The sequence below is a fragment of the Leptonychotes weddellii genome, chromosome 11, assembly GCF_054177405.1.
Source record: "Leptonychotes weddellii isolate Sample4059 chromosome 11, ASM5417740v2, whole genome shotgun sequence".
Lineage (NCBI taxonomy): Eukaryota > Metazoa > Chordata > Mammalia > Carnivora > Phocidae > Leptonychotes > Leptonychotes weddellii.
The window spans coordinates 42,912,875-42,937,952 of record NC_138379.1 but is presented as its reverse complement, the minus strand read 5'-3'; the positions used below and the strand labels follow the sequence as shown (position 1 = coordinate 42,937,952).

General features: G+C 37.6%; 1 protein-coding gene across 10 annotated transcripts in view; it reads right to left on the bottom strand.

Moving 5' to 3' along the window:
- STK33 (serine/threonine kinase 33) overlaps positions 1-25,078 on the bottom strand; it is a 130,714-nt gene that overhangs the window by 82,113 nt on the left and 23,523 nt on the right. For 2 of the 10 annotated variants that reach the window (XM_081798634.1, XM_081798637.1), the window contains exon 2: positions 5,416-5,557. The exons of 4 other annotated variants lie outside the window; for them this stretch is intronic. The gene's annotated coding sequence lies outside the window, so the exon portion shown is untranslated. Of the gene's footprint in view, positions 1-263; positions 2,375-5,415; positions 5,558-10,917; positions 11,023-25,078 lie in introns of those variants that run through there. 4 more of the 10 variants (XM_081798636.1, XM_081798632.1, XM_081798631.1 and 1 more) reach the window with 4 other exon arrangements.

Genomic DNA, 25,078 nt, shown 5'->3' with positions numbered 1-25,078 from the left:
CTAGGAAAAGAACAATTAAATAAGCAGGAAGTAGGAACAAAGAAATGAATAAAGGTAAAACTTCAACTAATGAAACAGAAATATCTCAAATAGTAGAATAAAAAAATCTAAAAACTGATTCTTTGACGTGATTAATAAAATAAATAAAACCCCTTCAACTCTAATTAAAGAAAATTGAGAGCAAAATATATATGATTAAGAGTATGAAAGAAATCACAAGCACAGATAAGAAGGACAGGAAGATCATTATAAAACAATAATACTGGCAAGTCTAGGGTAACTTTCCCAGGCACCATTGTGGCATAACAACCACCCCCAAACTTAGTGGCTTAAAACAGCAGGGACTGTGCTCACAGATTCTATCAGTCAGCAAGTGAGGAAAGGCTCATCTGGGGGAACGTCTTTCATGTGACTTCACTGAGATGCCAGCAGGGTGGCCGCCATCTGAGGGTTCAATTAGACTGTGTGTCCAAGATGGCTCACTTGACTGTGCTCGCTGACAGCTGGGAGCTTACACGTGGCCACGCCCCCAGGGCGGAGACCGAGTCAGCCAACTTCCCCCACACCCTCTAAGAACTGGGTGAAAGCTGCGTCGTCTTGTCTGAACCAGCCTTGGAAGTTACATGGCATTGCTTCAGCCAGAACTCTACTGGATGAAACGGTCATAAGCCTGCCTAGATCCAAGGGGAGTGAACAGAAATCCATGTCTTAATAGGAATGTCAAAAGTTTCACAGAATTGCTTTAAAACCACCATCAGCAACAAATCTGAAGCCAAGAGGAAACAGATCATTTTCTAGCAAAATGTGAATTCCCAAAAATGACCCATGAAGTGGAAAGCTTGAATAAATCAAATGCCATAGAAGAGACAGGAAAAGTGGTTAAAGATCGAAATGCATGAGGTGGTTTCACGACTGACTTCTACAAAGCTTTTCAAGAAGAGAAGTGCCATGTTATTTAAACTAGGGGCTCTCAAACTTTAGTGGGCATCAGAATCACCTTGCCAGCTAGTAAACATGCAGATTCCTGGGCCCCATCCCCAGAGATTCTGATCCAGTGAGTCTAGGGTGCAGAACGAGAATCCGCATTTCTAACAAGCATATAGATGACGTTGATAGTTCTTGTCCACAGAGTCCACTTTGAGTAGCAGTGATTTAAACCAGAGGCCAGAGGCACCTGGGTGTTTCAGTCGTTAAGCATCTGCCTTCGGCTCAGGTCATGATCCCAGGGTCCTGGGATTGAGCCCCACATCGGGCTCCCCGCTCAATGGGGAGCCTGCTTCTCCCTCTCCCTCTGCCTGCCGCTCCCCCTGCTGTTCTCTCTCTCTCTCTCTCTCTGTCAAATAAATAAATAAACCTTTTTTAAAAAATTTAAAAAAATAAATAAACCAGAGGCTAGCAAGGTCTGGCTTGTGGGCCAAATGGGGCCTGCCGCCCGTTCCTATAAATGAAGTTTTACCGGAATACGGCCATACCCATTCATTCCCATACTGCCTATGGCAGCTTTGGCACTACAGTGGAACAACAGAGACCATATGACCCACAAAGCCTAACATACTTACTGTTCTGGCCCTTTGTCCCCCAGACTGGCCAACCTTTGCCTTCGGCAGACATTTTGGTATCCTCTGCTGATTCTGATGGTTAGGGTGCAAAACTGATATGACACGTAGCTTGCATCTCACTATTTGCACTTAGTTAGCAACAGCCCGGATCACTATGTTGAAGGGGACGTAAGACTGTCAAGCTCAGCGAGACAAAATGTTGTGATCTATCACGGGCCCTGGAAGAAGTAACCTGAAGCATGGATGGTGTCTATTTGCCAAGCCTGATGATAAAACATGCAAGGTTTAAGAATCCTTTCAAAAAACTGCTGGAAAACTGCCACAAAATATGGATGCAATGCACACATTTTTAACTACACCATTAACAATGTATCAGATTTCATTCCAACTACTGTGGAAGTTACTGTAATAATATGCAAATATTTCACATTCATAAACAAGTGAAGAAAATAAAATCATTTTGTGATTTTATCAGAGTGTAATACAGACCAATTTTGTCATGTTTGTGCAGTCAAATGCTCTACCACTGAGATATACCCCCTCTAATTTTGTCATGTTTGTACACAAGATTTCTGAGATTGATGTCTGCTCTTGAAAGAATACTAATAATGTTTCAGATGCTATGAGCCTGTATTTTATCAGTTGAAAATGCCCCCATTATTAAGACATCTTTCAAAGATCCTCTCAACCCAGGGGGTGATTTTTGCACATTAACACCATATTCCCATGATGTTATTTCCAAAATAGTGACCCAGAACATATCAACAACAGAAATATTTTAAGATTTGCATGTTTGCATTATTATTTAAAAGGGAAAAATGAATTGGTGGTACTAGGCAAAAGAAAAACTGCATAAGAAAATATATATGTTTGTTGTTGTAGGCAGAAGAAAAATTGCAGATGAAAATTTCCAGTGTGGGCAGGAAACAGTTAAATGCCAAATCCCAGTGAAGCAGGAAGTAAGGAGCAGGGCCACCGCAGAGTATAAGAATGGTGGCACAAGATAATGAACCACAGAAGAATGGGGCAAGGTCGGCTGGACACACCCAGACATGGAGATTTTCTCACCATTGTATTATTCCTCACATTAACAAAGCCTGGCACATAGAAAGAACTCAATAAATATTTGTGGAAGGAAGGACAGAAAGCAGGAAAGGTGAAAGGGAGAGAAGGCAGAAGTTCACACCACAAAGCCGTGGCTCCATTCTAACTACCAGATGGTGGTTATAAAGAACAGTTGGTGAAGGTGACTGGTAAAAAATAAGTTTCTCCACCAGAAGCGAAGATGGCCAGAAATCAGCCGGCAGCTGCTAGGGGACTGATAATGTGAAGTTCCTCGCAAAGGAACAGCTCTGTAAAGGACAAAATGTCTCCTGACCTATCAGATACAGTGTGTATCCTTATGCCCTGACTCTAAATACTACAAAGCCAACTCTATGCCCAGGAAGAATGAGGCTCCTCTGTGAGTTTTAACCTTGAAATGCAAGAGGAAGTTTTATTTGTCACATAGTTTCTCTGGTCTACAAACCTATATTAATAATATTTAGAAAGAGGAAGGGAGGAAGGGCAGAATATCTGCTGTGCAGTTGATATTTGTCCAGGCATGCTGGGTGAAATCTATCAGGAAAGCAAGATAATTCCAAATTTTATCTAGCATAGAAGCTTCTAGAACTAAGGAGTCTATGTTTATGCCTAAAGACTGTGAGTCTCCTGCAAATATATGCAAAAATGTGTGTATGTGCATTTTTTCTGAGAAGAGATACCAATACTTTCATCAGAATGCCAAAAAGGTCCACAACCTGTCATCCTCCCCTCAAATACTAAGAATCACAAGTGCAGGGATTTCAAATTGTAAGTCATTTGTGGGGCACAACATTCTAAAATTAAATAGAACAGAAAAATATGAGAGTCTAACACTTGTCCTAAAGGTATTATTTCTCCAAACTGGCTTCAGGTGTATGTGTGAATGTACATGCGTCTGTGTGTATGCAGCAAGGTGAATTTTTTCATACTGAGGTCAGGGTTAAAAATGTTTGAAAGCCACTGCTCTAAGGCATGAGAAATGGCTATATACAATTTTGTAACATATTAAATCATCACCCATTGAAAACAATGAGGTGATCTGTGGTTCCAGTGGGCATTCTACTGTTTTGAGTGACACCTGATCCACCAAAATGAAATTGCTATTATTAAAGAACTGCAATCTGCAATACTCAGAAATAAAAGTACGTCTCTATAAGGTCCTATTGATCTTAAGACTGACAACTAGGAAGAAGTTGCCTTTGAAAGGACCCTGCATACTGGGCGTCTCAGAGAAAATATAAAATACTGAATAAAATGTTCAGGAAGAGAAGAGGACAAATATTTCCTTGGGAGGATAGAATCCTCTAAGCACCCTAGAAAGATATTCAGGAAGGGAAGAGTGTGGAAACTCACCTCTAAACCTGGTACAGCAATGAGTTTTATTTTATTTTTTTAAGATTTTATTTATTCATTTGACAGAGAGAGACACAGCGAGAGAGGGAACACAAGCAGGGGGAGTGGGAGAGGGAGAAGCAGGCTTCCCGTGGAGCAGGGAGCCCAATGCGGGGCTCGATCCCAGGACCCTGGGATCATGACCTGAGCCGAAGGCGGACACTTAACGACTGAGCCACCCAGGCACCCCCAGCAATGAGTTTTAGAAAAAATATTATTTCTTATACAAAAAGAGAGAGAAAAATATGGTAAATTTGCCAGGACTGCTTGGGTGTGAGGGTGTCACCTTAGTCCCAGTTACCAGTGTCTGGTATTGTTCTCTACTCTCTTCGGGGCCTCAACATAAGAAACTTAAATGGTCCAGGCACTGAATTATTTGGCTTATTGTCTAAAATGTTACTAAAAGACTTTACAGATTTGAGTTGTCCCAATCAATGCCAAAATTTCAGAAGTATCCCTTATATTCTACATAGCCAGACCACTATTCCTCCCCAACCCACAAAAGACCAGAAGTCACCCTCTCTGGCAGGTACCTTCTCTGGCTTGGGATGCAAGTATATCTGAGATCAAAAGTGAAGCGCCATACTGAGCTTCCCCAGTTGTCATCCCCTGCCTATGTCCCGGAGTGCTGGGAGCCAGACTTATAACTAACACACAGGGATCAGGGCTGCTTCACTGTAGAAACTGCCCCCCCCCACACACACACAACAGATGTACAGATACTGACATACAAGGATTCCTCTCCAGCAGCCCCCCCGCAAAAAAGGCTTAGATCTTCACCCGCTCGCCTTGACTAGCCGACACAGAGCCTGTCATGCAATTTTGATACCTCATTCTTAAATAGGAAAACACAGGCAAGGATAGCTATACATTTTATGAGAGACACAAAAGTGAAAGAGAACAAAAACAAATGGGGGAAAAGGAACTCAAAGAAAACAAAGGGAAGGCCAGGAACAGAATTATGCCATATTATAATATTCCCTAAGAGTTACAAGATATCATATCCATAAAGAAGCTACAACGAAAGAGCATTCAGAAACCAGAGGGAGTTCTTAAAATCTTTAAAAAAAAAAATTAAAAGAGTTATAAGGTAAATTTCAGAAATGTCTTAGAAAATAGACCAAAATGACAAAAAGATGGAAAACGAGAGTGAATAGATGAGAAAATTAAATGATATATCCAGGAAGTCCAACACTTGAATAATGAGTTCAAGCGAAAAAGGATAAAGAAAATGAAAGAGAAGAAATTATCAAAGAAATAATATAAATAAACTTCTCAGGAGTAAAGAATATGAATTTCCAAATTGAAAGAGTCCACAGAGTTCACAGCAAAATTAATGAAAAAATGATCCACATCAATAATCATAAAATTTCAGGGGCACCTGAGTGGCTCAGTCGTTAAGCGTCTGCCTTCAGCTCAGGTCCTGGGATCGAGCCCCACATCGGGCTCCCTGCTCCATGGGAAGCCTGCTTCTCCCTCTCCCACTCCCTCTGCTTGTGTTCCCTCTTTCGCTGTGTCTCTCTCTGTCAAATAAATAAATAAAATCTTTAAAAAAAATCATAAAATCTCAGAACACCTAGAATACAGAAAAGAAACATTGGTAAGGGTACTCCACAACAGGGTGGGAGTCAGGCTAACACCACCTGAGCCCACTCATCAGTACCAGCCTCACCAAAAGCCTCACCAAAAGCGGGACAACCAGACACTGTATCTGACGATGTGGTGTCATGCTCATTATGTGATACAGTAGGAAATACACAGCACCGCCTATGAAGTATTATTATTTAACAGTTGAACTAGAATTTAATTAAGCCTAAATCTAAATACAAGTGATTTTTTTTCAATTGTTGTATTTTTCAGGACGAAAATTTCATTTGGTTTTATGTCCTCTATTCCTATGCTGAGATGTTCTATTAAGGGAGAATCTTGTCATTTTAGCAATCATAAGTATAATTTTATAGATTTCTTTGTTGCCACTAACTAAAGAAAAAAGCCAATAGCAGGAATTTTTCTGGAAAAATGAATTGCTCAGGAACATAGGCAATTTCCCATGAATTTTGCTGAGTGACAAGATGTGTCCTGCACCAGTGTCTCACGTTCAACAAATGCCAAATGAATGAATGAACGAACAAACGAACAAACACACGTGTATGCATGTCTCTACAAACTTTGAACAAGGAGCAGAGTGGCTACTCCTTTCAAAAGGTGCTAAAGAGGGGAAGAATCTAGAAGAGCCCCTAAAAGTCAGGAGTTGGGAAATGTTTCAGGTGATGATTATGGGACAATGAAGCACTGCTGTCTGGCCAGTTCACCATTCTGACTGGAGGACAGTACATGAAAACTAAAAGGAATGTTTCCAAATATACTGATGATATAAACTGGGATGAGTAAGTTTAAGAGTCGTCCAGAATCTGTTCTCCCTTTGATGCTCAGCCTATCCAAGAAGTGTCAGATCTAGCCAGAAGATTTTACTAGTGAATGATTTGCAAAGTTTATAGAAAAGGCATCCTTTTTTTTTTTTTTTTGAGAGACCAAGAATCAGTAAGAAAGAGAAAGAGAGCACATGTACAAGCGGCAGGAAGTAGGGAGGGGGCAGAGGGAGAGAGAGAGAGAATCCTAAGCAGGCTCCACTCAGAGCTCAATCTCAAAATCCTGAGATCATGACCTGAGCTGAAATCAAGAGTCGGATGCTTAACAGACTGAGCCACCCAGGCACCCCTAGAAAAGACATTCATATATTGATATCAAGGCCAGTCTTCCAGGGGGGTAGGGGGCTTGAGAGCCATCTCGGGACACTTCACTGCATCTTAAAAGTTGTCCTCTCAGTGGGGGTGATAGATCTCTCTTGCCCTAGTCTGATGAGGTCTTTAGTAATCATCTGGGAGATAGTTTATCTGAATAAGGTGAAGGAGTAAGAGTAAGACGGAGACTAAACACTGACCTGGAGACTCGGTGAACAAAACTTTCAGCAAAAAACAGGCTATACATCCTACAAACAGGCAAGAATCTTTTCACCTTTAGCCTAAAGCAATGGAGCACCCATAAAACATCAATACCAATAAGTGTAAACCACTCTAATTTTGGACTGCAACAGGACAATAAGAGATCTGGAGAATCTACCTGCAATTGTTTCTTTACGTTAAAGAATGCCCCCTAGCAACCCATGGAATAATTATTTGACATTAACATAATCATGTAATTTATTTCGCACTTAACTAACATGAATATGTGTAAAAGGAACTCAGGGAGGTTATCGTATCCCCTCAATAGCTAACTCATAACTAAAGTAATACACAGAGACTAAAATAAATTTTAAGCTTCTATAGATTAATAAAGAATATTTGATGTATCATCCTTCAGTGAGCCACAAACTAAAGAAAAGATTATATGATCAATTTAGGTTCTAAACAATGTTTTACAATGGAAAATAGACGAAGCAATTAAGAGCCCCTAAAGAATTCAGTTTTATACCTTAAGATATGAATTGGATTAAATTATATCAATTACTTGAGAAATGTGTACATTTTTCAATGAGCATATTATTTAAAAGCTGACCTAATTTACTAATGAAAGAACAAGAGGCTTTTCATCTCTTCTTTTCCATAGAGGTTTTTTTTTTTTTCTTAAATAGTTCTCGGTTTCTTGACTCCACGGTATAATACAGTTTTACATTTTCTGCTTTATCTGCTGAAGCAAGATAACTCAGTAGCTATTGTCCAAGTAGATTTTCATTTCACCCAGACCATAGTTTTATACAAAGTAAATTTCCTAACTTCAGAGAACTTAACAACTATTTCTAATGAGAAACTCTTTAGGCAATGCCAAGAAAAAAACCCATGAAAGAAATTCTGCTTAAGTACAGTCTGAACAATTCCTTACTAAATAGCTTCTTTTTTCACCAACTTCAGTGCATTAAGTACATTCCATGCATATCTTTCTATCATTGTATATTTTGGAATAAAAAATGTATAAAATTATACAGACCTAAGTCACTTGCTATTTTATCTTTCATTTGTTTCAAATGTTTCACAACTTAAGTCTGTGATATTACAAGCCCCTCCAGAAGACTGAAATAGTATTAAAACACTGCTTTCAATTTAAAGGACAAAATATCTGGAAAATTAAGGTCACAATGTTAGAGAGCCTAATGGAGTATGGATTTCTACTTGAAGTACCTCAACCAGAAACCTCAGCAATCTTAAATCTGTCTCTCCTGGATATAATAAGTTTTAAAGCTTTGAATGAATTTTCAGAATATGTTTCACACCTCTCATAACTTCAGAAAAGGATGCAGCAGAGAAGCAAAAAGAACAGTCTCTATAATAATGGGATTTTTATGCAGTACCAATAAGTTATAGAGCCTTTAAAACAAAAGATGAATAGGATCATTCTTAAAGGAGGAAAAATAACAGGCATTAGAAGGTTTCTTTGTAAAAATTTGTTCTTAGACTCCAAAGTACTTTTCAAAAGATCAAAAAGAGTAGATCCTTTGATCCAGGATGTTATAAATGCTATAGAATCATGATTAAATCAACTGTTAATTTTCAAATGTAAGGTTTTTCAGTAGTTCTATAGCTAATATGGCTAGTTCCATATTCCACTGTAACACCTAAGCCATTTTTTTCAAGCAGGGCACTACCTGGGAAATATTGAAAGACCAAATCACATGGAACATGTACAACATTTGATATAGGGAAACAATGCAAAATACATTCCAAAAAATTTGCTTTTACAATGTTCATCTAAAACAGTGGTTCTCAATCAGAGGTGATTTTACCCACTGGGGGACATTTGGCAATGTCTGGGGACATGTTTAATTGTCACTACTGGGGAGAGCACTACTGGCATGAGGATAGAAGCCAAAGATGCCACTGAACATCTACAATGCATAGGATGACCTCTCAAAAAGAATTGTCCAGTCCAAAATATCAATAGTACCAGGGCTGAGAAGCCCTAAATCAGTATCAAGTACATAATCCAATGAAATCAAATTTCGGAATGAATGAAAGAATCTTAATAAACAAAATGACTTAGTTTCCACCTTTTATATCATCTTATTACCTCCTTCAATTTGATGCTGCCTAATACAGACTCTACGTCTATTCTCAAGATCTTTATCTAGTCATTCATTAGATGTCTCCATGCTGTCAAATACGACCAAATGAAAATCACATGTTTATCAAGGATCTTGCCCTATGACATGGATCCAAGGAATCCAAGAGAGGGACACTACATTGACAATTTAACTGTCACTCAAATTAGCAGATGAAAACATTTTCAAATGCTTTCAGTGATTAATGGCTCAAAAATATCTAGTTTTTAACTATGGGAATTAAAACACTATTATTTTACTTGGCCACATTTGTTGATAAAACAAAGTATTTCAAATTTATAAGACTAGATAAGTAAAACACATTGTCTTTAGAAAATACTCATCATGTTAAAAATGTAACTAGAAAAATTTTAAAGGTTCATGTCACATGATCTTCCTAAATAGTAATTCACAATATCCACATCAAAATAATCTTAAAGAACTTTTTAAAATTCTAGGGTCCTCAACTTAATCTATTATGAAAACTGCCTCCAGAGAGGAAATCAGATTTTTATTTTTTTAACCCAGATTTATACGTAGTCTTAACTATTACATAGCTAGAGACTGATTTTTATTTTATTTATTTATTTATTTATTTTTAAGATTTTACTTACTTGCGAGAGAGAGAATGAGAGACAGAGAGCATGAGAGGGAGGAGGGTCAGAGGGAGAAGCAGACTCCCTGCTGAGCAGGGAGCCCGATGTGGGACTCGATCCCGAAACTCCAGGATCATGACCTGAGCGGAAGGCAGTCGCTTAACCAACTGAGCCACCCAGGCGCCCGAGATTGATTTTTATTAACAAATAGCTAGTATGATGATTGTTTCTGAAGAAGAATTATGGATACATTTCATTTTTTTCCTTATAACTTTTTAAAATTTTTAAATTTTTGGGGGGCGCCTGGGTGGCTCAGTCGTTAAGCGTCTGCCTTCAGCTCAGGTCAGGATCCCAGGGTCCTGGGATCGAGCCCCGCATCGGGCTCCCTGCTCGGCGGGAAGCCTGCTCCTCCCTCTCCCACTCCCCCTGCTTGTGTTCCTTCTCTCGCTGTGTCTCTCTCTGTCAAATAAATAAATAAAATCTTTAAATTTTTTTATAATTTTATGTGAAAAGTAAATAATATATTCAAGGAAAAAGACCCTCTGATAATTCACATACACTCATTAACTTATACAGAATCATATACTATTCCAGGGCTAAATTTTAAGAACAACAGAGTTAATCATAAAGATGTGGAATTCCTAAATGATTTTTCTTAAAAAAAAAAAAAAAACAAAAAACTACCACTTATAAAAGGGGAAAAAAATGAATATAACTGAGACTTATAAAGAAATGCTTCTAGCCAAAACAATAATGTTAATCACAAATACTAAATCAATTATAGATATTTACACATTATTTGGCAACTATACTTTGTTTTAATTGTTCTTGGACACAAATGTTTCTATGAGAAATATATCATCATCCTGTATATTTAAATATCACCTGAAATCATGTTATTTCAGTAAAAAAAAAAAAAACTCTAAGAATTACATCAACTAAAGCCTTGGGTCTTACAGTCATATGTTGAAGAGCAATCTAAAAGCTGTTCAAATGTTAATTCAGACAGAAGTGAAAGGTACAACTTCTCAAACGGAAATGGGTTTTAATAAAAAGTTATAAATAGAAAGTTGTTTACCAGAGGTATAGGTCCAAATGAACCAATGAATAACAGAATTCTATATGGGACTATTCCAAACTCATTTAAAGCCACATTCACTTGGAAAACCCAAAACAATCAAAATAAATACATTACCTAGACATGCTTTCAAATCTATTTCTCCCCGCTGGGTATCAACAACCAGAGAGGGTGCTGATTTGTTCTTTTCATTCTTTTTTACGGCTAAATGAGCATGCAAACCTTCAAAAGGGAGGCAAAAATGGAAATGACAGCATCACTTATGAATCTAAAATAATCTCTGTGAATCAATGTCACTGAAATGGACAAAAAGGCATATAAACATCCCAAACAAGTAGAATCCCTTTGTAAGAAAATCTGAATTTAGGACAACTAACATTACAAAAGATTCTTTTATATGTCAGTCCCCGGATGCATCTGTTTAGAAATCATTAACTACTTTTGAAGGGCAATCAAGCAACCAATAATTAACTTACAAATTCCTTCCAAAATTTTTATTTGGAGCCTACATTTGCAAGGGACTATGTCAGGCACAGCGAGAGAAGCAAAGACTTTTCCATCACAGGCTTTGGCCTCAAGAAGCTTACAAGTCTAGCTGGGAAGATAAGACATGCCTAGAAATAACTTCTAAACAAAGTAAGAAGAGAGAAGTGCCTCAAGAGCAGTAAAAATAAAATATCATAAGAAGTGAGAAGAGAAGGAAGTTACATACAACTGGGGTGATCAGAGAAAGACGCTGAGATTAGATAGTAACATTTGAGATGGACCTAGAAATATGCATGGGACTTGGACCAGCTTGCAAGGAGGTAAACACATTGCAAGGAAAGAGAAGCAACACAAGTGAAGGTGGACATATCAGAAAGAAAGCATCCATGCTCATCCAGAAATTCTGTTGGCTAACACAGAGTACTGCCCAAAGAGGAGTAATTAAAAATGAAGGAGGACATTGAGACTAGGACCAATTTGGAATAGCTTGGCCATAAGGCTGAGAAGTCTGGACTTTATCGGGTAATTGGGGAGCTGGTAAAGATTTCTGAGCAGGAAAAAGCATCATCAAAGTTGTGCTTTAGAAAGATCAATCTAGCCGTAATTGAAGTAACTGAACATCAATCAAATGCAGATGATATAGCACAGTGAGTATAATGTAAGCCTGCAGGAATTCAGGAATTCATTTATAAAAATGTAATTTATATGCATCTTTTCAGTAACACAGCTCTATAAACTGTCTTGCTCATAGACTAGTACCTAATTATATAAGTATCTAAAAAGGTCATAAGTACTATAAAATGATATCACAAAACCTCTTGCCTCTGCCTGGAAATCTTTCCACCCCCTTTCCCTTCCGGTAAACTCCTTATCCTGTAGGTCTCAGTTTAAATGTCACTTCCTCAGAAAGGCCTTTTTTAATCACTTATCCAAATTAGGTCTCCCTGTTTTTTTTCTCCTCCAAAGGAACTCGTATTTTTTTTGTTGTTGTTGCACTTACCACAATTTATAATTACATATGTTGGTCAGTAATTGATTAACGTTTCTATCTCCTCCACTAGATTAGGGAGGAAAGACAGTACTGTTACTCATCATCACATTCTCCAGATATAAAACAGCACAACACATAGTAGGCACTTAACAAATATGTATTCTCTGAAGAATGAATGAAGAGAAGAAGAGATTTTAAGGTCATGGCTGTAATGCCCCTCTGCTAAACTGGCAAAGATACTTTCTCTCAAAGAGAAAATTAAAAGAATTCTTAAATTGCAACTTAAGGCCACATTCTTATTTTCTGAAGTTAAAGTCTATACTTCAGGGGCGCCTGGGTGGCTCAGTTGGTTAAGCGTCTGCCTTTGGCTCAAGTCATGATCCCGGGGTCCTGGGATCAAGCCCCTCATCCCATCGGGCTCCCTGCTCAGCGGGGAGCCTGCTTCTCCCTCTCCTCCCTACTTGTGCTCTCTCTCAAATAAATAAATTAATAATCTTTTTTAAAAAAAAGTCTATACTTCAACAAAGTAAATCTTAAACCAAGTATTCAAGCCAAAATATACATTCCTACTTCTCATATTCTTACAGAAATAATTCATAAGGCAACTACTGAGTGAACTAGAATAAGGAACAGAATCTGAGTACAGGGTAAGCATTGTAAGTCAGATGTTAAGAAGGTGACTATATACTTGTTGTGACTCCTTGTATCTATGCATATCATGTTAAAACCTCAAAAAGAACTTCAACATTCAACATGAAAGATTTTTTGTTAACCTGTCACTGAAGTAGACAAAACCCTCAAGGAAAGATGGCTAAGCTTCTTCACAAATAATTCATTTTCAAATAATAAATATGTGACTTTCAATCACATGCTATTTGTATCTCTGTATTTCACACCACAAACTTGGTATATTTTCTTCATATAATAACAAATGTATGGAAAATCAGCAGTGTAATGAAACTTAAGTCATAGAGGTCTAGAGAAGTCCAAAGGAGTTCAACATGTAGCACTGGAGATCTTATTCCAAGATGAAGCCCTTTGCAAAATTTTAATTTAGAAAAATCACCTAATTCACTAGTACATGTGAACTATGAAGGCCTAACCAATATTCAGTAAGGAACTAGAGAAGTTGGCTTAGCCCTGGAAATGCTGAGCTAACTTGGTACAGTGGAGCACCTGCAACAAAAGGAAAAGGAAAAAAGATCAGCATAGATTTGTTCAAGGAGGTAGTTATTTTTGCTATAAAGAGACATCTACATTCCTAAAAATCAGTACACTATAACAATCACACAATAGAAAACACAGGACTTATGAGGGAAATGCAGTTCGGGACACAATACTCAAAAACTTTGTCAGTGACACACACACAAAAGATAGGGACCTAAGAAAAATGGTAACCCAGCTTTATATATGTTACTAGTTAAGAAATTCATAAATATGTTACCTTATTTTGAAAAAGACCCGAAATTTGCTTGTGAATGTGTTTGGAAGGCTGTAGTTTATGAGCTAATTGCTAAGTCGCGGAAAGAAGGCTATGGGAAATGAGAAGGGAACGTGTAACACCAGCTGCAGGTGGATGTGGCTCATTAACACTCCAAGTGAGGTAGCTGGTAGATACCCCAGGCCTGTGCATGTGCCGTTTTGTGTATTCCTACACGGCTCAGTTCAACTAGGTGCAGTATTCTGTGTTCACCTGCTGTTTCTTGCTGACAAAATTGTGCATAAGCAAATACAAAATTCATTTATGCTCAGATTGTTTCCTAATATATCAACTGCTCTGCAGCAAATTCAGGTTTTCAAAACAAGCATTAATAGAAGAACTATGAATTTCATTCATATGTGGAATTTAAGAAACACAACAGAGGAGCATAGGGGAAGAGAGGAAAAAATAAGATGAAATCAGAGAGGGAGACAAACCATAAGAAACTCAACTCTAGGAAACAAACTGAGGGTTGCTGGAGGGGAGAGGGTTGGAGGGATGGGGTAACTGGGTGATGGGCATTAAGGAGAGCACAGGATGTGATGAGCACTGGGTGTTACATGCAACTGATGAATCACTGAACTCTACATCTGAAACTAATAATACACTATATGTTAAGTAATTGAATTTAAATAAAATAAAATTTTTAAAAATAGTAGAGGGGTGCATGGGTGGCTCAGTCGTTAAGCGTCTGCCTTCAGCTCAGGTCATGATCCCAGGGTTGTGGGATCGAGCCCCGCGTCGGGATCCTTGCTCCGCGAAAAGCCCGCTTCTCCCTCTCCCACTCCCCCTGCTTGTGTTCCCTCTCTCGCTGTGCGTCTCTCTGTCAAATAATAAATAAAATATTTAAAAAATAATAAATAATAAATAAAAATAGCAGAATTATGTGGATATTTAGAATCAAACAGCCAATGCCAACTGGATATTGCAATCATTTCCTATCGCTCAAATATCTTGAGCTCGATGAAATCACAAGATTTTGAGAAATCACAGAGTCTCTAATAGAAAAAAGTCGCAATTTCTAAATAGATTCGTGTAAATTATATGGCCAAACTCTAGGAAATGCTAGGATCTGCTTGGCTCCATGAAAGTACAATCTTCTTCATAAAATCATTGTCTTTACAGCAATAAGTATATAGTGACATAAGATTTAAACATCCCTGATAAATATAGGATTTGATCAAACCTAGTTTTTGCTCAGAAATACTGGATCTTCTTTTCCTATCACCATCAGTATTATCATCAGCCTAACTGCTCACATTTTCTCTACCCCATCAGCAGCCCTTATTATGATAACTAAAACCCAAAGCCAACAAACTGGCATAGCTGGATTCACAAAGCTTAGCAAAAGCACTGCTTTTGTCCTTGGTGCTAGTTTCTAGGTTGGTATTACAACAACTTTCATGTAGTGAAAATAGTCTTTGCGAACAGATCTCATTTCATCTGGCTTTAATTGGGAAAACGCAACCTCTAGGAGAAATGTCTGAATCTCTCTTTATAGCAGTTATCATGCATTTTCTGTTCCGAAGGACAGTAAGCATCAGGAAAAGTCCGTTCAGTGCTTCATGCAAAGTTAGGACTTACTTAATTTTTGTTGAATAGTTGACCTTACTTGTTTTGTTTTGCTATTTACCCCACATAATTTTATTCCCAAAATATTAAATTCCATTTTCAAAACCAACATAGTCACCAGTCACCATCAATGGAAGATTATTTTACTCTGTTTTTAATTCCTATAAAATTAAAAGATGACTGCTGCAATAAAAATCGGAAAACTCCAGAGGGTGTAAAATGAAAGCGAAAGTTCATAACATCTCCATTCTCCACCCCGGAGACAACTACTTTTAATGGTTCTTAAGTAATATTCTAGAACTTTTCTATGCATTTATATGAATAAATTATGTATTATTTTTAGTAAATAAGATAATACTGTATATAGTCTCATGTAACTTACTTTTTTCTCTAAATACTATAGCCTAGCCACTTTCCCATTATCAGTACATATATTTATATACCTTTTGTTTTAATGGCTATATAATATTCCAAGGTATATGAGAACCTTAAGTTATTCAACAAACTCATATCAATAGTTAAGTAAAGTGTTTCCAAATCCTTTCTCTTTTAAGCAAGGCTATAAAACAATATCCTTTTACATATATCTTTGTAATCTAAAATAAATATATTTGTAGAATATATTCTTAAAAGTAGCATTGCAGAGATAAAAGGTATGAACATTTCTAATTTTGATAATACCAAATTGCCCTCAAAAAAGAGTATGATAATGCCTATTTCACCATACCCTATCATTAAATATTTTCAAACTTTCTCATCTTTGTCAATTTGATAAGTGAAAAAATGGCATCTCATTTTAATTTCTTCAAGTGAGACTAAATATTTTTTCAAATTTTTATCATTTTTTATTTTTCTGTAAAATGTTTGTTCATTTAGATTATCCGTTGTTTTTTTTTTTTAAGATTTTGTTTATTTGACAGAGAGAGACACAGTGAGAGAGGGAACACAAGCAGGGAGAGTGGGAGGGGGAGAAGCAGGCTTCCCGCGGAGCGGGGAGCCCGATGCGGGGCTCGATCCCAGGACCCTGGGATCCTGACCTGAGCCGAAGGCAGACGCTTAACGACTGAGCCACCCAGATGCCCTAGATCATCTGTTTTTACACTGAGTTGTTTATATTTTTTGTTGACTTATCTATCAGTATCCCCGAATATTAATAATATCAACCCTTCTTCTGTCAAATAGATGGCAGTTATTCTTCCCTACTTGAGTATTTGTTCGTTGATTCTTACCATGGTGATTTTGCCATGCAAGAGCTTCTACTTTTTCCAAGGTCAAGTTATTAATCTTTTCCTTTTTGGTCTCTGGGCTTAGAGTTATGCTTAGAAAGACCCCCTTGTCCTAAGATCATAAAACTATCTGCCCATATTTTCTCCTTAAAAAAATAATAAAAATAATAAATAATAGTCATTTTTACTGACTGCTTACTCTGGGCTGGGCACTGGTCGGAGTGCTTCACATACATTATTGCATTTAATCCTCGCCACAACCTCAGTAGTTTGGTAGTGTCATTATCTCCATGACACAGATGAAGATTCTGTGACTACAGATGACATTTAAACTTATCTGTAGTTACACAGCTGGTATGTGGCAGTGCCAAGATTTCACCTCAGACCAGTAAATTCATCAACTTTAGGCTGGATCTACTGACTCTCTCTCCACTAAGAAAAATGAGTTCACGCACTTCCATATACCTTTACCTCTTCTACCTTCCCCACCTTATATTTGTTATAAATCCTTCCTCACTACTAATTGTATAGCCCTTACATTTTCTTCTGTTTTCGTAAAATGCAGTTATTAAATTTGACTTACTTCAATATTTAAGAGGATTCCACATGCCCTGCCAATCCCTTCAAAGAGTTATCTGCTTCTCCATTCCTAAGTTCTTTTTCCTTATTTGTCACATAAATGACTAATTTAACTCATGAGGCAGTTTTTCAGGAACTAGGTTCTTGAACATTTGAGAATATTGTTTAATCATAAACCATAAACACAAACATAAACCATAGCTTGACCAGGTATCAAGTCTTCCCACACATACCCCACCAAAGCTCTAGAAACCCTTATCCACCGCCTCCTGACTTTGACTATTACCATGACATTTGAGGCACTCTGATTTTCCACCTTTTGAGTGACTCACTTTTTCTGCCCAGATGCCTATAAGATTCTTAAAGTTGAAGCACACTAACTTTACTATCTTGTGTTTTTTGGTATTGATCATCCTGTTTCAGTTTTTCCTAGAACCATGTGCCTTTTTGATTCTACATATTATGAATTTCCTTAATTTCTAAAGGTTTTTTTTTTCATTACCTATCTTAATTTTTTCTGTCCACCAGTTCTGCTCTCTTTATCAGGCACACCAATAATGCGTATGTTGGATCTTCTCTGCCTGTCTTTAGATCTATATTATTTTTTACAAAACTCTTAGTTGCAAGCACATGGTAGAAGCCTAACGTGAACTAGCTCAGATAAAAGCAATGTATTAGAAGGATAGTGGAGTACCTCACCTATCTTTAGGAAATGCATAAAAAGCATCAGGACCTCAGGGGTAACACTCAAATGTCACTATCACCATGCTTTTTTATCTCAACCAGGATGGTTTCTCTCTTGTCTTTTTTTCTGCTTCTATGTGTTGACTTGCTCTTACTATCACAGACAGACCAACTTCCTTCATGAGGCAGGGAATGTAGCTGCCAACAGCTCCAAAGCCTTACATCCCATGATTCTCATCACTAGAAGGGAATTGCCTTCCTTTCCTTAATTCCAATTTTTAAAAATCCTATGTTCCCTTCATATTATTTGAGTGAACACAGATGCATTTTTCTGGAATTTCTGTTTCCTGAAATAATTCTTTTTTTTTCCCTGAAATAATTCTTAACCTGAAATGCACTTCATCTGTAATAATTAGAGTAAAGCAATTTAGCCAACTATGGTTTGCTAATTTATTGCTTGTTCATTTCTGTTCATTTGATTCTGGTCAACTTCTGCAAAGCTCATTTCTTCCTCTTTCTTCCCCCCTCACTTCATTATAGGTTAGAAGTTGAGTATAAAAAAATATATATATTGTTCCCTTATCCTCACCTCTTCCACTACTCTGAGATATGGAACTAGCTCCCCTGGGGATTTTCCAATTTTTCACATGGCCTGCTCCAACTCCTAAACCTCATAGGATGGGCACTCAAAGCCTTCCCCTTCCTTTCAGTGAAATCCATACTTCGTTTACAAACCACAGAAGTGTGTATCAGCTTTTAGCATCCTTCCTAAATTTGATCCGTATTTCACTATACTTCTTAGATACCAGTCCACAGCCTAGAACTGAGCCCTTTCCTAGTTTCATGGAATTTTTCTTTGTGTTTCATTATACTTGTTGAGTTTTAATTAGTTCCATGATGGGGAATATGGTTAACAGGGTTTACATTCCTGTATCTCCTGAATCTTTAGAAGTCATTGTTACTATTAAAATCTACTTTGAAAAACTTACAATCCATTCACTCATCAAATATGCATGGAATGTTAACTATGTGCAAAGCATTTTGAAAGGCACTGAGGATGTATCAATGAAGAAGACAGAAATAGTTCCTACCTTCTAGGAACCTATATTACAGCGAGGAAGCCAGGTTTTAAACAAACAATCACAAGGATAATAGGTCAATAAGTGAGTATAGGGGTGGATGTTAAAGCAGAGATTAAATAGAGTACCCAAGAGGTATGGATTAAATTATTTTAGCTAGAAATTTCTGTGGTGCTTCTCGGTATGGGGAGAGGCAAAAGTGTCCTTGAGGCTAATTTTCTTTATTTTGTAAAGAGTCTCTTAGATTTGCCTCCCTTAGTGACAGAATGCAAGATGACTAAGTACCCTATATCTGGATGTAATAGAATTTTTCTTTAGGTATAGAACCTAAAAATAACTACCTTTTTTCTTGGAATGCAAAGCCCATAGGCCTTCTGTGAGTATTCCTTGGGATTCAAAGTTAAGGAAACATGTTGGGGTAAACCTGACATGGCCATGACCAAAGTCTCCTGGCAAGAAGGGAAGCAGAAGTCACTGAAAGAGTACTTGCTAGGCAGGAGCTGTCTGAGTTGGTGAGTCAAGCTCAACTCAAGTGCTCATGAAGGAAGAGTGACGAGTGACTCTAGCCCAGCCTATAATCACCGTAACACAAGATGATGTGTTGAGGAACGATGTCTTAGTGTCTGAGTGTCAACTAATGACACATTCTGTGGTTTGGCAGGTCATCACAATGTCAGAGATAATTCTCCCCTTTGGGCTATGCAGGATCAGTCTTCAACAGCAAATCTTTATACAGCTATATCGTACTTAACCAGATATCCAGGTCACTCTCTATCTGGTACATGAAACTAACACTCCTTTGGAACCTCCAGGTTCTTAGGCAATACATCAAGTGAAGGGAAAGTCCTCATCAGGGACAAACTGAACTTTCTGGCAATAAAAACATGTAGGGAAAAAACGCAATTAAGTTGATAATGATAGGACTACATTGGGATTTCTCTTAAAGAATGACACTTGAGCAGAGATCTGAAGGACCATGAGCAGCTAACTAGGGGAAGCAAAGAATGTGTTTCCAAAGGAGGATCCAGGCAGGAACATGGCAGACTTGAGGAAACCAAAGGAGACCAGAATGGTTGGACTGTGAAGAAGGGCTATGCTATTGTCAGTCCAAGATGGTGAGGGAGGCCAGGGGCCATCTCCTATAGAGCCTTGTAGTCTACATGAACGATTTCAGCCTTCATCATAAGAGCAGTGCAAAGTAATATATAAGTTTTCAGAATGACATTATCTGATCTGTCTTTGTAAAATATGACTTTAGTTGCAGGATATAAGAGAAACAAGAGTGGAAACCAGTAGGAAAGTGGGTTGGGAAGCTATTTGAGGAAGAGTGGATGGGTGCAAGCAGGTTCGCAGATTTGGTTGGTAGGGAAATTCCCATCAAATGTCTTCTTTCTCTATGAAATAGCAAGTAGGAAAGAGAACTCACTTGGGGCATTTATGGATTGAAAACGGATGAGTAAATTCAATCCCAAAAACCTCTTGGAAGAAAGTAGGCACTTCAGCCTTATAGAATTCTGCTACAGACTTAGAAGGGGATTCTGGCACTTGTGGGTCCAATGTCACATGACACCCCTAAGTTAAGAATTCTATATTATTTTGTCCAAATAAATCAAAGTTTTAACCAAGAGATTAAAAGCTATATAAAGAGATACAGCTTTTGCTTGCCCTTGTACAGGATGTGGATGTACTCTTCCTAAGAATCACCTTCAAGCAACTCCAGATGAAAAAAGTGAGAGAACTTGGGGAATACTTTTTGCAATTGAGCATAGATAGACCCTGGCTAGACCACAAAAAAGAGGGCCTTATTAAAAGCATTCTTAGCTGATGGCCCTTTCACCATTAACCAGTCACTTAGGTCAAAAAACAAAAGATAAATGCTATTCCCCAGGTCTGGTGCCACCATCAACATGGAGGAAATGATGAAAGCCCCAGATTATAGGGGAAATTCAGCAACGGGTGCCTTTGGGAGAAGAAAGCTGACATTCTGTCCTCAGCCCTTCAAAAACATATCCCAAGCAGAAAGAGATCTAGGATCAAAGCTATCTTTAAAGGACCAAAAGATCTCAGAAGCACTGCTGCCTGCAGGTGTAAAAATAAAGTGACAAAAGTATACTGACAGACCAAATTAGTGATCCCTAAACTTCCTTTTAGGTTGGCCCACTACTCTTCCTATTAAGACTCTAGAAAGTCCTTGAGAGGGCACCTCCAGTAGCGCCATTTATGAAAAATCAAGCCAACAGAGAGAACACCTAGTAAGATAATGAGTGGATTTTAGGAGAGGAAAAAAAAAAAAACAACAAAGTCGTGAGAAGTACAAGGGATAGATTCACCACCACCTAATCACTGCTACATGGAGAATATAGGTCTTCACTGTGAATATAGGCAGAGGTGAAGAAACTTCACATTTTTAACAAAAATATCCCTACTCCCACCTCCCTGGAAGTTATAACCCTCTACTTTTGCTGTAATTGGGGTTTAACTATGGGGTTAATTTCCCATTGGATATAAGCCTATGACTACCCCTACCCTGCAGGCAGCATAAAACTGAGGCAGAAAAGAAATGCCTTCCGCATCAGGAAGCACAGCTTTCCAGCGTGAGTCACAAAACCCCGAGTTCAAATCTCAGTCTGGCCATGCACAAGCTATATGACCCCAGGGAAGCTACTGAAACTCTTTGGGCCTCAGTCATCTTGCCTGTGAAAGGAGATTCGAATCTGCCTTAAAAAATAAGAGGAAATTGAGATAATATATACAAAGTGTCTCAGCACAGTACCTGACATGTGTTAAGTACACAGCAAGGGAAAGGTAGTTAGGAATCACCAGTTCTTACCTTCATGCTCAGTGGTTTCAGGTCTTAGATGTGACTTGTCTCCCTGGAAGCCCAGTATCCTGTCTGCTTCTCCCTCTCTCTCTCTATGTATAGGACTTTCTTGTACCTCTCTCTTCCAACAGTCCTCCGGATTTAACGTCTTCTCTATCCAGACCCGCAAACTCTGCTGACCCACCTTCCTGTGTAACTTTCCTCCCTGGCCTGGCCTCTTCTGTGTGTCGCCATTCATTTCCCGTGTGACAAATCTGAAGTCAAGTCAGATTGTTTCCATTCGTTTGAAGGCTGCCTAAAAGATTTTATTTAACCTACAGGATCCAGAACATTTCTTACATATAACTAACATGGCTGGTTCAATTACTCTCTACTCAGGACCGTGCTAGAGTCTCCAAATAACTACCTGGATTCCTCCAAAATATGACGCTCCTCTTCTCCAACCACAGAAGTTGCCTCAAAATGTTGCTTCTAAATGAAGACTCCTGGTTTCTGCATTGTAATTCAATACCTTGTTACTTCTAAAACTTGAAAGCTGAGAAATAAAAGTCTCTAGGCCACTTAAAAAAATCCTCAGACCCATATTGCGTTAAAATTACCAGAGAGTATCTATTAGTGAACACTAAGTAATTTCACTGTTTCATTACTCTCAGGGTATAGTCTATGTCCTTGAATGAATTAAATGGGATTTGGAGTAGTAGCAACCCAAAATTGGTTTAATATTTAATGTGTGGTTAGTTTAGAGGCAATAAAGAAAGGTCAAGGTCATTAGCCTTTTCTACACCAGTTATCATCTCCCAGGATATCTTTTTTTTTTTTTGGTTCCAGGATATCTTGATTAAATTCTGCAAATATAATCTATTCAGCCAATACTGGGTCTTTTAATAGTCATATCTGCCTTTATTACTATAAAGATGACTCTTTGATTATGTTTCTAATTCAAAAATTATTCTGCTCCCCAAGTCTCTTTCATAGCATACTTCTTTAAATTAGTATACTTGAAATTTTGCACTTCCAAGACCAGGAATCGGACAATACTGACATTACCAGGAGATAGACTGACCTCTAATGGAAATTAAAGAAATTACCAAGCAAGCTTTTTGGAGGGGTCTCTAATACAAAGTTGGAGCTGTCAAACTTAGGACATTGTTAATAATGTTAAAACACTGATAATACAAATTTACTTGGGATTTCTTAATCAATTCAAGCTAGATAGAAAAGAATAGGATTAAGAGCAGAGAATCTGGTTCATAGCTCCCTTCTGTCACTTTCTAGCTGACAATGTTTGTCTCAGTTTCCATCTGTAAAATGGAAAAAAATAATATTACCCTATTGACGTGAGGATCAAATGAGTCAATACATAGAAAATATCTAGGACACTATGTGGTACCTAGTTCAGTGACATAAAATTATTGCTTATTATGATTTGTAGCTGGAACAACGTATGATTGAAGGCAGAGCATAATTTCAGAGGATATGAAGAAAACCAAGAGTCCGGGCAGGAACACATTTCTTTCGGGATGAGCCTATAACAAACCAATATACCACCAGTTCAGCTAGTCCTCCCATCTCCATAAATACACGAGCTATGCCTGTATCTGGCAGAATGGGGGAGGGGATCGGACGCAAGGGAACTCTCCCTGATGATCATTTTGTGGGAAATACTGGAAAGTCTTTTTGTGGTCCCGATATGGGCATGATGAAGAACATCACATACTATCTTTTAAAACAGAAACCAAGCCCACCAGGATCTTTCAGGCTTTGAACTCCGTTTGACTTGATATCTGTAGCACATAGTTAGCACTTTGCTGCCCTCTTAAATCATCAGCAGCCTCAGATTCTCTGAACCACATATGTGGCACTTGTCTACAACTGACTTATTCTTTTATTGTGCTTCTATTACAGAATTCTAAACTTCTAAAAAAAACAGTATTCTACTGCTTCCAGAGTAATATATCTAATTAACGACTGAAAGATGCCTCCATACAAAGTTAATAAAATAATTTCCACCTCTTGCTCCAAGGAAAGCCCAAATCAGCAATTATTTTCAGCTGACAGAAATGCCCATAAAACTGAAAAATGATCTATAATTCCAAGGTACTTCTTTACTGCAAATAATTGCCATCCAGAGCAAAATGGCTTGTTTTCTCATAAAACAATATGATCACTCTACTAAAATGAATATAGTTCTTAGTTCTTTCCATCACTGTCCTGAGGTGCCCTAATTCATTTCAGTTAATTCAAATATTTTATTCTGTGAACACTCCACAAATTGAAATTAAAAGTTGCAATTCAGTTATTCAATACAAACATGAACCCATTAAAATGACATAAAAGTACCTGTAAGATCTTATTCATAACATCTACATGTATTTACTACAGGAGACTAAAATGACCAATTTATGTAACTGGAATCATAAATTGTGGGTAATGTTTTATATATGTAAAACCACAACTCAGAAATAATTGTGAAAATGCATACTGCAATTTGGTTAGGTAAATTCTAGAAAAAAATCATTTAAAGTAACAAGAAATGTAACACTATTAAAGCATATATTTCAAGATAGCAGCAAAAAAAAATAGCTTATTTGAAGTTTTTGGAAAACTCAAGCTCATTTGGAAATATAAAAGCAATAATGCCACTTCATTATAGTATTGATATTTCATTAATTACAGTGCCATAAAAACTGTGTCCCTGAATATTTCCCTAATACCTGTCTAGAAACTGTAACATAGCAGAAGGAAGACCAATTCTAATACCACAGAGGAAAAAGCTCAATTCTCTTACACATCCTTTGTTGACAGATTTAATCAATGATGTGCTATGTTACTTTCTTGTTTTTCTCTTACTAAATCAACACTTATATTCTCAAGATTGAAACAAGAACAATTCAGTACTACCAAAGACACTAAAATAGACAAGGCAACAAATATACCCAGGCAAAGACCTAAAGAAAGGTATTTATTAGTATATAAAATAATAATATAGGACAGTATATATACTACAGCAATTTTTTAGAAATTAAAAGATACGGAAGTTCAAGCAGAATGAAGCCCAGTCTTCCTAAGGAATATTTTCTAGAGAAGGCCCACAAAAAAACTTCTAAGAAACATCAGAAGGCATGGATTTTATCAAGGTCTGTTCTGTGATTCTCAGCTTTACTGCATATTTTATAGAAATTGGCAAACTGATTCCAGAGTGTATTTATAAAAGCAAAGGTCCCAGTAAAGACAAAATAATCTTAAAAAAGAAAAAAGTTGGAGGAGTCACACTACCTGGTTTCAAGACTCAGTATAAAGGTACAATAATCAAGACACTGTGGTATTGGGGCAAGGAACAAATCAACAGAACAGAACAGA